This window comes from Musca autumnalis, unplaced genomic scaffold (genome assembly GCF_047663935.1).
Source record: "Musca autumnalis isolate F117 unplaced genomic scaffold, ASM4766393v1 scaffold_2, whole genome shotgun sequence".
Lineage (NCBI taxonomy): Eukaryota > Metazoa > Arthropoda > Insecta > Diptera > Muscidae > Musca > Musca autumnalis.
Window position 1 is genome coordinate 81248585 of NW_027411755.1, and position 14859 is coordinate 81263443.

The window sequence follows — 14859 nt, forward strand, 5'->3', positions numbered from 1 at the left end:
AAATAATGGAAGAAATGTCGTGCCCAAAATAGTAAAGATAAGAAAGGTCGCGACACAGCGTGCATTTCTAATGTGCGTGTAAACAAAATGTATGTGTGTTATTGTTAGATTGTAAGATTTAGGTTTAAATATTTTGGAATGAATAAAGATGAGTCTCTCTAAACCAACTAAGCGAACAACATCGCTCGCGCGTGTTTTCATTTTCTTAGTTTATTTTCCTTTGGTTTCATGGGTGCATTTGTGATGAGACTAGGAGTCGTCTCATCGATCGTAGTTCCATTCTTCAACCGTAAACGTAATCAGGGCAAGCTATCGTCCTTGGATTTTCTCATCGTATATATTTAAACTTGCCCGTACAACAGCACCATCATGTCCGATCGATGGTCATCAAGAAACGCTAGGAGATGTGCGTGTAAACAAAATGTATGTGTATGTGTGTTATTGTTAGATTGTAAGATTTAGGTTTAAATATTTTGGAATGCATAAAGATGAGTCTCTCTAAATCAACGAAGCGAACAACATCGCTCGCGCGTGTTTTCATTTTCTTAGTTTATTTTCCTTTGGTTTCATGGGTGCATTTGTGATGAGACAAGGAGTCGTCTCATCGATCGTAGTTCCATTCTTCAACCGTAAACGTAATCAGGGCAAGCTATCATGCTTGGATTTTCTCATTGTATATATTTAAACTTGCCCGTACAACAGCATCATCATGTCCGATCGATGGTCATCAAGAAACGCTAGGAGATAGGTGGACCTTGAAATGAAGGAGTTGACAAAAATGCATTTAATTTATGTAGTAACCTTACATCGGATCTTAGAGGAACATGTGAAAAAACCTTATGAAAGTGTTCCTTATATATGTATGTATATCGTAATGTATATTAAATGTGTTAAGGCATTCAGTCCTAGAATAAATTTCTGTAGAAGATGCTACGTATGGCGGAATAATTGCAGGTACTTTCATTGGATAAATATATATAAATATATGCAACTAGTATATACTTCAAACACATATGTCATTTTCTTCTTCTATAATTTGTACAATAGGTGTTTATGACGTACATACATATATTTTGCATTGTGTAATGATAAACTTAAAAAATTAAAATTTTTTAAGTTTTAAGTATAAAATAAAATTTTTTAAGTTTTACGATCCATTCATTTGATTAATTCTAAATGGACCTCAATACTATGTTGTAATAAAATGATGAGAATTTCCAAAAAAATATAGATATATAAATATTTAACATTTTCCGCAGTTTTTACGTACATTTCAAAGGAGCACAATTTGATTTAAAATTTTGAAAATTTTATGTTGTTCTGTGCATGACATTACCTTGTGATCATTATACCATGGTGCTACGGTAGTTTTATTCCCTGTTTTTTTTTTCACTGCAGAAGCAAAAGAAGAGCCTGACTCTTACTACTACAATATTCCTAGCATATCTTCTCTGAGATTTAGGCAACTATTTTTCATCTATAGCGGTATTCACCTTGGACAGAAGGGCTTTGGGCCCAATGGTTTCCCTTTGGGTTTACCGGAGGGAATATGACAAACTAGATTTTTATATTAGACTAGCAAAATGCCCGCTACTTCGTATGCGGAAAGGGAAGAAATACAAATAAACAATATTTAATATGAAAATGGTAAACACTTAAAATTTTGATGTACCAATACCTATTTTAATTGATGTTTAATTTCATTTAAATACTGTTCGTACACCTTTAGATCGAATTTAAAAAAAAAAAAGGAAATACCGTATCGCATCCTACACGTCAATATTTTAAATTTCAGTTCACGTTTCACTACAACGGTATGGGTAGTTTAAAAATTGTATCCACGTTTTCCAACCGAACAAGTGGTAGTTTCGGAATTTGTGATATCAAAATGTATTTCAGTATTTGCTAATTTGCGAAACCTCCTCCTAAAATTTCAAAAATTCCTGCTAACCCCTTTACACAATAACAAATTATATCAAGTTCTGTACCATTTATTACTTTTTTCTTAATTTCAAATCTCAGGATTCCAGCAGTTTCTGTTCGTACCCATAAGTACGATTTTTCAAAACTCCCTCAATTCTTCATTTTATCAGTAATTTAAATTCCTAATATCAGGATTCCAGCTCTAAACGTTCAACCAAGTCTAAATTGTACGAAATTTAATACTTTTCGTACCCATAAGTTACACTGCAACTGCAACTGTAATTGTAATTCTAAATTTCAGAATTCCAGCGCTATCCGTTCACCCAAATTTAATTGTATGAAATGTGGAGTCATTTAGTACTTTTCGTACCCATAATTACGAATTTCCAAATCTTCTTCAATCCTACACTCCAACAGTAACCTTAACTCCAAATTTCAGGTTTCCAGGCCAATCCGTTCAATCACTTCCTAATTGTACCAAATTTAGTACCATTTAGTATTTTCTGTACCCATAAGTACGAATTTCCAAAACTACCTCAATCCTACAATCCAACAGTAATCTGAATTCCAAATTTCAGGATTCCAGCCCTATCCGTTCACCCACATCCAAATTGTACCAAATTTAGTACCATTTAGTACTATTCGAACCCATAATTTCGAATTTCCAAAACTACCTCAATCTTACACTCTAACAGTAATCTTAATTCCAAATTTCAGGATTCCAGCTGTGTCCGTTCATCCAAATCTAAATTGTACCAAATTTAGTACCATTTTGTACTTTTCGTACCCATAAGTACGAATTTCCAAAATTGCCTCAATCCTACAGTCCCAGAGTAATCTTAATTTCAGTATTTCAGCTCTCGAAATTGTAAAAAATTTAGTACCACTTAAAACTTTCAGTACCCATAAGTACTAATTTTCAAAACTACCTTAATCCTACACTCGAACAGTAACCTTAATTCCAAATTTCTGCCTTCCAGGCCTACCCGTTCAATCACTTCCTAATTGTACCAAATTTAGTACCATTTAGTACTTTTCGTACCCATAATTACGATTTTCCAAATCTTCTTCAATCCTACACTCCAACAGTAACCTTAACTCCAAATTTCATTCAATCACTTCCTTATTGTACCAAATTTAGTACTTTCTGTACCCATAAGTACGAATTTCCCAAACTACCTCAATCCTACACTCCAACAGTAATCTTAATTCCAAATTTCAGGTTTCCAGCACTATCCGTTCATCTAAATCTAGATTGTACCAAATTTAGTACTTTTCGTACCCTTAAGTACGAATTTCCAAAACTACCTCAATCCCTCACTCCAACAGTAACCTTAATTTCAAATTCCGTATTCCAAATTTCAGGTTTCTACGTCTATCCGTTCACCCAAATCCAAGTTGTACTAAATTTAGTATCATTTAGTACTTTTCGTATACATAAGTACGAATTTCCAAAACTACCCCCATATCTCAATCCAATACTCCGTCAGTAATCTTAATTTCAGGATTCTAGCACTATCCGTTCATATAAATCTAAATTGTACCAAATTTAGTACTTTTCGTACCCTTAAGTACGAATGTTCAAAACTACCTCAATCCTACACTCCAACAGTAACCTTAATTCCAAATTTCAGGTTTCTAGCTCTTTCCGATCACCCAAATCCAAGTTGTACTAAATTTAGAACCATTTAGTACTTTTCGTAAACATAAGTACGAATTTCTAAAACTACCCCCATATCTCAATCCAATACTCCGTCAGTAATCTTAATTCCAAATTTTAGGTTTCCAGCTCTAACCTTTCACCCAAATCCAAATTGTACTAAATTTAGTTCCATTTAGTACTTTTCGTACACATGAGTACTAATTTCATAAACCATTTCTTTTTTTAAAAACACCACTTCCCAACCTTCATTTCCATACCAAACTCCAAGTTTCTAGCTAAATCCGTTCAAAATATACAATTGGTACTAAATTTAGTACTTTTCGTACACTTAGAGATCGAATTTCCAAAAACCCTTTGGTATATCTTTCTAACTATCCATCAGTGATATCCATTCCAAATTTCAGAACTCTAGCTCTTGCCGTTTGCCTAATACAATGGGTACCATATTTAGTACCTTTTAGTACTTTTCGTACCCTTCTAGGCCGAATTTCCAAAAACCCAGCCTTATCTCACACCTACCCACCGACAGCAACCCACAGTCAAAATTTCAGCTTTCTAGCTTCAGCGGTTTCGTCTGGGCGATGATATACATGTCACTTACTCACTCACTCACTCACTCACTTATCACTAAGCTTTTTATATATATAGATTATTATGTGGGTGAATACTGCGAAAAGACTTGTTTTGGGGGTCGAAAACAGCAACGTGCGAAAATGGGTTTAAATAAATATTTTTCGGCTGATACTATTTTATAAGTCAATTTTATGCATAAATTAGCAATGGGCCATGTATATTTAAGGATTTTGAGGATTTTTTCAAACCACGGTAATGACATAGACTCACGGAAATGATATATAAATATTAAATTTGTAAGATTCATTTGTCCTTTTATTGTTTTAATTAACTACAGCCTTGACTTTGAAATCGGTCTATTTGGATATAGCTCCCAAATACAATTTAACATACTCACAGTGGTGTGCGGTGTCATATAGTCGGGCCTGGTTGACATGATCCTTTCCTTGTTAACTATTTATTTGTCCTCTGCATATCTAATTTTTCTTTATGGTTCCATATTGTATTTGATGGTTTGTTTAAAAATCCTATGATAAATTTATTGAATAATTATCATAGATTGAATAATCTCAAATTTACTTTAATTATGCCCACGGTAATGATGTAAACGTGACTATTCTTGGACTTAAATGTAGAAATCTTTAAAATGTTGTACAAAATATAATAAAATCCAATGAAGGCTTAAGAAATGTATACGCCACTACCATAAATTTGGAAATTATAATATAAATAACGGAAGAAATACTCAGCACGGGAATGACAAATTTATGGGAAGATGTACAAAAAACATAATATGTTTTGATATATTAATGAATATCAGTGTTTTTTGGGCACAAAACGACTGGGGACACGCCACGGTAAGGAGTATTTGCACATTGCGACCAATTCTTTTCAATCAAATATGTAGAATATTTTTTTTTATTTTCGATACTTTTTTAAGGATATTTTGTTTTACTTATTCCGTTTCTAAGAATTTAAATTTTTTCAATAGTTTTAACCTTAGCCCTTTTAACCCCGAATTTTTCTCCGTAGAGATATAAATATTTTTCATATTTACTATGATTAGGTGTCGCAAAAATATGTCCTCTGCGAAAAAAGTTCTTAAAAATTCTTAGTGGTTAGGAAGTTACAAATGTTGCTTGTGGGCAACATTGGGCCATTGTGGTAATAAAAATTAACAAAGTTTGTTTCTTAAGTCTTTGCATTATCGTTGTATTTTTATTATTCATGATGTGGAAAATCATAAGCTGATGCATTTTTTTTAATTCTAGAGGAAATTTTATGGAAATGGAATAGAAAATTGGTCTATATTTATCATATTTATTTCACAAATTAGCTAATTTTGGTGAATATAATTTGAAATGCTCATATTGAAATTTTTCAGAATAGAAGCGTTTGGAAAATGTTTTCTATTTTGAGTGCAGACGCTAAACCTGACAATATTGCTCTTCAACGAATACAAACAATTATCATCGTCGATATTAAAGCAGATATTCGCTTGATATCATGAAAATTTCTAATATTTAATATGAAAATTTTTGATAAAACAAAGAAATGAAAAGAAAGCGCGGGTGAACGAGGACAGTTCACAAAAACCTCAATACAACGCGATTGCTAAAGCTGTTAAGCGATCGGCAAGAAAAGACAAGAGAAAGTATATGGAAAATTTGGCAAAAGAAGCAGAAGCCGCTGCGGGTGCAAACAACACAAGAGAATTGCATCAACTTATAAATAAAATCAACAATAAAAAACAAAATACACATCAACCAGTGCGGGACAGAGATGGAACTCTACTGACAACTCCAGAAGCGCAACTCAACAGATGGAGGGAATATTTTGAAGCACTTACGAATACCGAAGATGCTGACGAACCCACTACGTTTGAAAATGTTAATGACACAGAAAGAAGCGAGGAAGTCAATGCTGAAGCCCCGACCAAAGAGGAAGTAATGATAGCTATTGCTAAACTAAAGAAAAATAAAGCAGCCGGAGAGGACAACATACCCCCAGAACTACTCTTAGCGGACATTGAAGTGACCGCTAACATCATCCACTTCTACACCTCAAAATTTTGGAGCGAGGAATACGTGGACGCTGCATGGACAAAAGGAATAATTGTCAAAATCCCGAAAAAAGACGACCTTCGTTCTTGCGAAAACTGGAGAGGAATCACACTGCTAAACAGCGTATACAAAGTACTAGCAACAGTAATCCTGACGAGACTAGCTAACGTCGAAGACAAGCTTAGAGATGAGCAGGCTGGTTTTCGCCCACACCGCAGCTGCCTAGACCAATCAAACACGTTAAGAGTAATTATCGAGCAGTCTGTGGAATGGCGGACACCCTTATACTTGCTCTTCGTCGACTTTAAAAAGGCCTTCGACACTATCAAAAGAGCAGCTATATGGAGATCGCTAGAAAAACGGCGTATTCCGAACAAATTAATAGCAATAATAAAGGCTATGTACGCCAACGCCGACTTACAAGTACTTCATAATGGGACACTAAGTATCCCATTCAAAACAAACGTTGGTGTACGTCAAGGTTGTCCATTATCACCACTACTTTTTGCAATAGTGTTGGATGACATAATGTTAAAGTTGTGCCGGAAGAGGCGAGGCATAACATGGGGTCTGAATAGGCAGCTCGAGGACCTAGCATATGCAGATGATATCTGTCTACTGTCACACAAGGCCTGCGACATGCAGGACAAAATAAATGATCTAGTTCGACTAGCAAGAGAAGTTGGACTAGAAATCAACATTAAAAAAACGTATGCAATGCGACTTAACAACCGCAACGACGATGCGATCAAAATTGACAATCAACCGATTCCTTACGTTGAATCATTCTGCTATTTAGGAAGCATTGTGAACATAGCTGGCAGTATCGATGAAGATGTCTCAAACAGACTAAATAAGGCAAGAAGCGCATTTGGTCGGCTGAGAAAAACGTGGAAAAACACACAGATAACAAGAGCTACGAAGTTGAGAATTTTCAAAGCTTGCGTAAAATCTACATTGTTATATGGCAGCGAAACTTGGTTCTATAACGAGCAAATTATACAGAGACTTCAGACTTTCATCAACAAATGTCTCCGAATCATATGTGGTATATTTTGGCCAAATACTATTTCTAATGAATGCTTATGGAGATTCGCCGATGAAACACCTATTGCAATGCAGATAAAAAGAAAGAAATGGAACTGGATTGGCCACACTTTGAGGAAGACGCATAATACAATCTCGAGAATGGCCCTAGATTGGAATCCGCAGGGCAGTAGAAGACCGGGTCGCCCAAAAATGTTCTGGAGAAGAACAGTACTCAAGGAATTGGCAAATATCGATAAATCATGGGATTATATAAAAACAATTGTGCATAATAGATCATTGTATAAATGTATTGTTGATGCCCTATGTTCCCACGAGGAATAAATAAAGGGAAAAAAAATATGAAATTTCACCAAAAAAAATTGTCAATTTTCTCTTAATTCAAGTCCAATCTTCGAATAATAATATAAATACAACATTTTTGCACAAGCCATAATGTTCCAATGATCATTCGTATTTATTTGAATACCACTAACCAGCATTTTCGACTTCCACTAATGTAACCACTTTATTACAACAATGGCCCAATGTTGCCCAAAGGCAACTTCCAAGTTTAAAAAAAAACTATAACTACTGATTGAAACTGTAAATTGTATGTTTGATTTTTTATTTTATTTGATCAAGGTCTTAGTAAGATTTCTCAAAAAATGTTGGCTGCAATTATTCAATTCGTTTGACATTTAACGGTATTTTATAAGATCATTAAAATATTTCATGTCCAAATTTTCACTCGACTCCTTATATTAAAATAAGTATAACTTCGACACCCCGACACCCACTTAGTGTATATAAATATCTCAAACGGTGTGAGAAATACTCATACATGAACATGCAAAATTGCCCACAGGCAACATCGGGCCACAAAGGGTTAAATGCGTCGGTACACAGAAACAAGTCTTTTCGCAATATTCACCCATATAAAATATCATCAATGATTATATTTTTTCTCTTTTTTTCTTCTCTCCAACTCCCTCCTCTCCCCTTTAATATCACATGAATAAAGCAAATATTTTTTATTTCATTACATTCTAATATGCCTGATGCTCGGACTTAACCACCCTTGAAACGTAGCATAATGGTTGAATGTGTGGAATATCTGTGGATTCCTAATTTTTCAATGTACCTCTTAGATCATAACAGCTCAACTCGAAAGAGAATTATTTTTTTTTCTTTTTGTTTATTGATGTAATACATTAAATAGAAATAATACACTATTAATAAACAAATAGTTGAATATATTAGTATATGTACACTGTTCCCAATGGTACGCTCTAGTACAGCAAATATAATGAATAACTTTGGTTATATACATATATACATAATACACAATAATAAAGTGTTTCATATTTTGATAGGCTATACTATAATGAAAAATATTACAAAAAAAAAATATTACAAATATTACAAAAATTAATTTATAAAAGTAATGTTTTACTTTTATATATTAATTTTTTCATTTATGTAAAAAGGTTGTCGGGGAATAAAATAAGTTGATTATGACATATGCCACCAATATTTGGAAATGTTTAGAAAGTCTTTCGTGTCTCTTTGAGTTATAGTTGTATCGAACCTGTATCATTACTTGAATTATTTACGTTGAAGGCTTTAACATTGGCTCTTCTATATAAATGATAAAATTTTGGTATACCAATACTATTTTGTATGCAATTTATTTTATCTAGGTACATGAATGATTCTGGAGGAACAAATCCAGTTTCTAAGCACATTTGTATATATCGATCGTCGATATAGTATGGGGCCATAATCAGATTGTTTGAATCATTTTCCCTGCATTTCAATATATGGTTTCTAGTGAGTTTAATAATAAAATTATCTATTCTATTTATATTTAAAGAGAATTAATTCAAATATCACTATAAAATGACCTTCGCCTTAATAAGACAAAACAAAAAATGATGAGCCAGGCTGGGATTTGAACCTTGGTCTCCGACAACCAAGTGACACGGTTGCCGGCGTCTTAGCGTCCTAAGCCACCATCAAATAAAGGTGAGTAGAGTAATGAGGAGAGTTCCAAATCAATTAAAAATATCAAATTACAAGCCCAATGTAATTAAAATACCCCAATAGTAAATAAAAGTATCAAATTACATATCAAAGTATCAAATTACACCAGTGCAACAGCTCGCTTTTACTATGTAAAGTTTTCTCGACCTTTTAATTCTTTATGTAAAATTTTTTAAGACTTCGTCTTATTGGGCTGTTAGGTCTATGTTTGGTAGATGAAAATAAAAACTATTTACTTAATTTTTCTATCCAAAGTTTCGTTGGTATTTTCCAACTTCTTCAAGGATAATTTTATTTAAATGCTGGCAATGATAACAAAAATAATTTTTCGTCAGGTTTTTACATATAATATTAATATTGTCAAGTAAAGTTTCAATACAAAAACACTACTATTAAACTAATCAATATAAATGCAAAAAATAATTAAAATTAATGTAAATAAATCACAGAGCTTTCTTAATGCTATTGTATCAAAGACGGTAGAAAAAATTACTAAAAGATAGATATGATGTAAATTGCATTTGTGCTGTCTTTGTCTTATTTTCTGTTCCTTGCACATTTCATCTTTTGTTGGATTCTTATGCTCTTCAACGTGTATCTCTTATTCTCCATTCTCTCCTTGTCTAAAATATTGAGGTTTACAAGATCAACTGTGTGGCCTTTCTCAACACAGTGTTGTGCTAAAGCTGTTGACTGTTTACCTTTTTTATATAAACTTTACCACACTGTTCTTCGGTATTCCCTTTACATGTTATTTGATACACTAAGTTGTTTTGGTCTCCTTTTTCAATTTTAGTTTTTGTGTATACACATGATGTTGTTTTGTATGGTTTATGTGCAACATCTATGCCTTCTTCATCTATTATTTGTTTTGTTTCTGTAAGTTTTGGGGTCGTTTCAAAAATTTCATATTATGACTCAACAGCTCCCTAATCTGATTCAACAGATCCTTTATTGATTCAACAGGACCCTGCTCAGCCCTCTTCTCTTTAAATCCAACCTTTTCATGCAAGGAACAAAGTTATTTTGATACTTCTCAAACATACCATTTGGTTCAAATTTATGAAAGTTACAAAAATTACAAAGATTACAGATATTATATTTTCAAGAAGATTTATTTCAAGCAAATAAATGTTAGTGTACCTCATTCAAATTGAAAAATTCGAAGGAAAAGAAATTTAAACAATGTCATCTAGAGGTTGAGCTATCGATACCTAAATTGTTACGAAGATATTATAAATGCTGACTTGTATACATAACTACAAAATATTACTCATTAAAAAAAGAATATAAACAATGATATTTAGAAGACTGTTGCTCTGTTCCAGAACTGCAAGAAGCTACTATTTTTTACTACGATAACATTTTTTCCTTTATGTTATCGGAAAAAATAGTAAAAATTAGTAGATTTTTGCAGTACTGGAACATACCATGTATTTATTACATAAAACCCTATATTAATGTACATATATATTTTGTCGTCTTGGACATTAATTTCTTCTTATATATTCCTTTTTATGTTTAATATAAACATTAAAACACTATTAAAGTTGAATTAGACTCGGAATCTGTATTCAGTTTTCAAAATTCCCTTAAAGGTCAATAATATCAACGGATAGATTGGAGTTGAGTTCGGGAATGATGCAGAGTTCGAAAAGGTTTGCTGTAATATGTTCGAACATTACGAGGCAATACAAAATAGACCACAACAAAATGAATTTGGAATGGATTATGATGTTTGCTGTAATATGTTCGATCATTACGAGGCAATTCAAAATAGACCACAACAAATTGAATTTGAAATGGATTATGAGTTTGAGGCTGCTTGCTTTAAAGTTGTTAATGAATTCGAGGCGATGTATAATGAGTCTCGGCGATTGGAAGAAAAGGAGAACGAAACCCAAACACACCAACCGTTGGAGAATTCAGAAGAAGATTATCCCTATATACCAGAAGCACAAAACGTATTGTCATTGGATGAAAACGATCCATGGTTTATAGTTTAGCCGGAAGACGACACTCAAGATTTTGATATAGATGTATATTAGAGATGTCTATAGGAACACTCTTTTTTGCGTCTGCATTTTTTCCTTTTTGAAAAATGTTAACGTGTATATAAATGAATAATATTGTTTGTCTACAAGAATATAAAGTATTTTTTATTCTGGGATAATAAACAATAGAAAAGGTGTATACACATCTATGTGACTGTAATTTTTAGTAAACAATTTACAATGGTTATTCACGGAATTATGAACATTTAGGCAAAGTTATAAAATATTAAAAATTGAACAAATGCGTATGCTGTTGAGCTGGGTTCAGGTTAGGCTTAGGTTGGGTTCAGGTTGGGTTGAGTTCAGGTTAGAGTTTGGGTTCAGGTTAGGTTTTACCTTACTAATGGTACGATAAATCTTTGCCATGATTGTCCCAATTTTGCAGAGAAGTTGTCCCTAAATGTATATCAATGACTAATACGCATTAAAATAAATAAAAACATCAACGTTCAGAAGAATATAGAAAGCATTTATTACATAATCTCAATATAAAATTTTAATAATTAATACATATATGACACCAGTCTCACGTAGCTCTTCAATTATAGAAGCCATCTCATTTGTATGATCATATTTCCCACTTTGATTTAATTCTACCAACAGCTTAATACCCTAGACAGACGGCAGAGTTAATTTGCATTAAAAATTCATTAATTTGAATTAACTTTTTACCCTGACAGACGATAGTTTCTGCATTTATGAAACAGCTGTTTGTTTGGTTTGTTGTTTGTACCCAGCAGACCATTTCATAAAGTTTTACAAAAGTTCGTCGAAATATGCGAAACAAATATACTTTCTACCATTGACTTTTTCACCACGATAACGCAAAAATAAATTTAATTTATGCGCGATACTTGTGAGTCTTTTTAATATTAAAAAAAATTCGCAAAACTGTAAAGAAACATTTGAAGAAGATATTATTTTCGATAGAATTGGTATGGTGGGTAATAAAATGCTGGTGAAAATAAAATTTTAAAAATAGATTTGATAGAAGGCGCGAAAAACGATTAGCTGCTATTCTATTCGCGAAAGACCACTACTTATTTGAAAGAAACGCGAAAATTGCTGATTTGTTTTCCTTTTTATTTTCTTAAACATGGAAATTTGACAAAAGACAATTGATTTTCAACAGCATTGCCATATTGAAATTGCTAAATTAATTATAAATTCAATTTGATTTTGTGCATTTAAAATGGGGATAATGTTCAAATAAATTTGAATTAAGGCTGTTAATGCAAATTAAGAGTGCCGTCTGTCTAGGCTATAAGTCGTTCAATCAGAGCATTGGGATCGTTCCAATATACATATTGCGGTTTTTCAGAATTTACTCTCATTAGACTTTTTCCAGTGTCAGTACCATCGATTATCTTCTTTATTGTATGAGTGTATTTACATCCTTTGTTAGATTTTACTCGTTCTTTGTGCTTGTAGTTTACTTTATGTGCGTTGGAGTCCAGTAAAAATTTCTGATATATCTATCTCCAACTCTGATGCGTCGTAGTTTTTGGGATTCCCATTATCATCTTTATGTGGAACGTATACAGTGTCCAGATTATTCATATTTTTCAATTGAGAAAGATTAAAAGAAAAAGTAAAGATCAGAATAAAAAGTTTCGTCTTTTGCGTCCTCATACTTCATTGTGTGATCTTTGTTATTATCTTCTTCTTCGTACTCTTCATCACTTGGTGTGGTTTCTTCTTTAATATCTTTCTTGATTCTCCTGGTACTACAAAAAGGTGATTTCTCATATTCGTGTAAATTTTTTGTTTTGGGAATCATATATTTGGATGTATTTTCAATTGTTGTTTTAACTTATTTGCTTAATTCATCTGTAATAGGTTTCAATGTATTTTCCAATTGCATGGTTCTTTATTGTTCTCCCCTTTTAATGTTTTGGAATTTTCTTCTTCCATTGTTAGATATACAATGTAAAATGTGGGATATTGTTGCAATATATATGCATATATAGTGTCCCAACTCAACCCGAACCCAATCCAACACAACCTCGAACCCAATCCAGCCCAATTCCAACACAACCTGAACCCCAACACAACCTAACCTGAAACCTACGTAACCCAACACATCCTAACGTGAATCCAAACCTAAGAAAAATATAAATAACTAGCAGAACCTCGTGCGCCTCACAACCACTACATGCCATGTTAATCAATATATTGTGGATTTTAAATAAAATCTTATATTTTTTAATTCAACAATAGTATATTTATATTTATTTATTGTAATGCTTTAGGATATACAATATTTTCTGTCTATCCTTCGGGAGCGTAAACAAACAAATCACTGGATTAACCAACACATGAACATGCCACGTACAGCTGAGCGTGAGTAAAGAAAGAATTTTCTAAATTTAGGCCGAATACTCTTAGACTTTGTCCTTGCGATTTATTAATTGTCATTGCAAATGTCAAACGTACAGGAAACTGCAATCTTTTGAAATTGATGGACGGTATTAGAGGTATTCGAGGTAACAACACATCAGAACCTACATACTTCCCCATAATAATTGTAGTATCAATAAAATTATTATGTATTTTTTTACAGTTAACCTAGTACAATTGCAAAGGCGAGGTGGGTCTATGTTTCTTAATAAAATAATAGGAACATCAACATTAAGCGATAAATCATGTGGTGGAAAACCTTGAAGGTCCAACCAATTTAGAAATTCAACTGGATAGTCGACAGCTTAGTTAATGTACAGAAATTGGAAGGAAATGATATACATTTCGTGGTTAGATCTACTGGTACTTTTCCATTTCCTAGATCCAGTAGTTGTTTGGAAAAATGGCTAGATAATTCGGTAGATTGCAGCTGGACACGCATATTCTTCGTTAGTTTTAATGTGCGAACATGCCGCCAAAGAGAGGATGATTTTAGGCGTGCGTTCAATTCGACTGCTGGTGTTGATCCTGGAAGAACTGGTAGCATTTGTCTTTGCTAAATTAATTATAAATTCAATTTGATTTTGTGCATTTAAAATGGGGATAATGTTCAAATAAATTTGAATTAAGGCTGTTAATGCAAATTAAGAGTGCCGTCTGTCTAGGCTATAAGTCGTTCAATCAGAGCATTGGGATCGTTCCAATATACATATTGCGGTTTTTCAGAATTTACTCTCATTAGACTTTTTCCAGTGTCAGTACCATCGATTATCTTCTTTATTGTATGAGTGTATTTACATCCTTTGTAAGATTTTACTCGTTCTTTATGCTTGTAGTTTACTTTATGTGCGTTGGAGTCCAGTAAAAATTTCTGATATATCTATCTCCAACTCTGATGCGTCGTAGTTTTTGGGATTCCCATTATCATCTTTATGTGGAACGTATACAGTGTCCAGATTATTCATATTTTTCAATTGAGAAAGATTAAAAGAAAAAGTAAAGATCAGAATAAAAAGTTTCGTCTTTTGCGTCGTCATACTTCATTGTGTGATCTTTGTTATTATCTTCTTCTTCGTACTCTTCATCACTTGGTGTGGTTTCTTCTTTAATA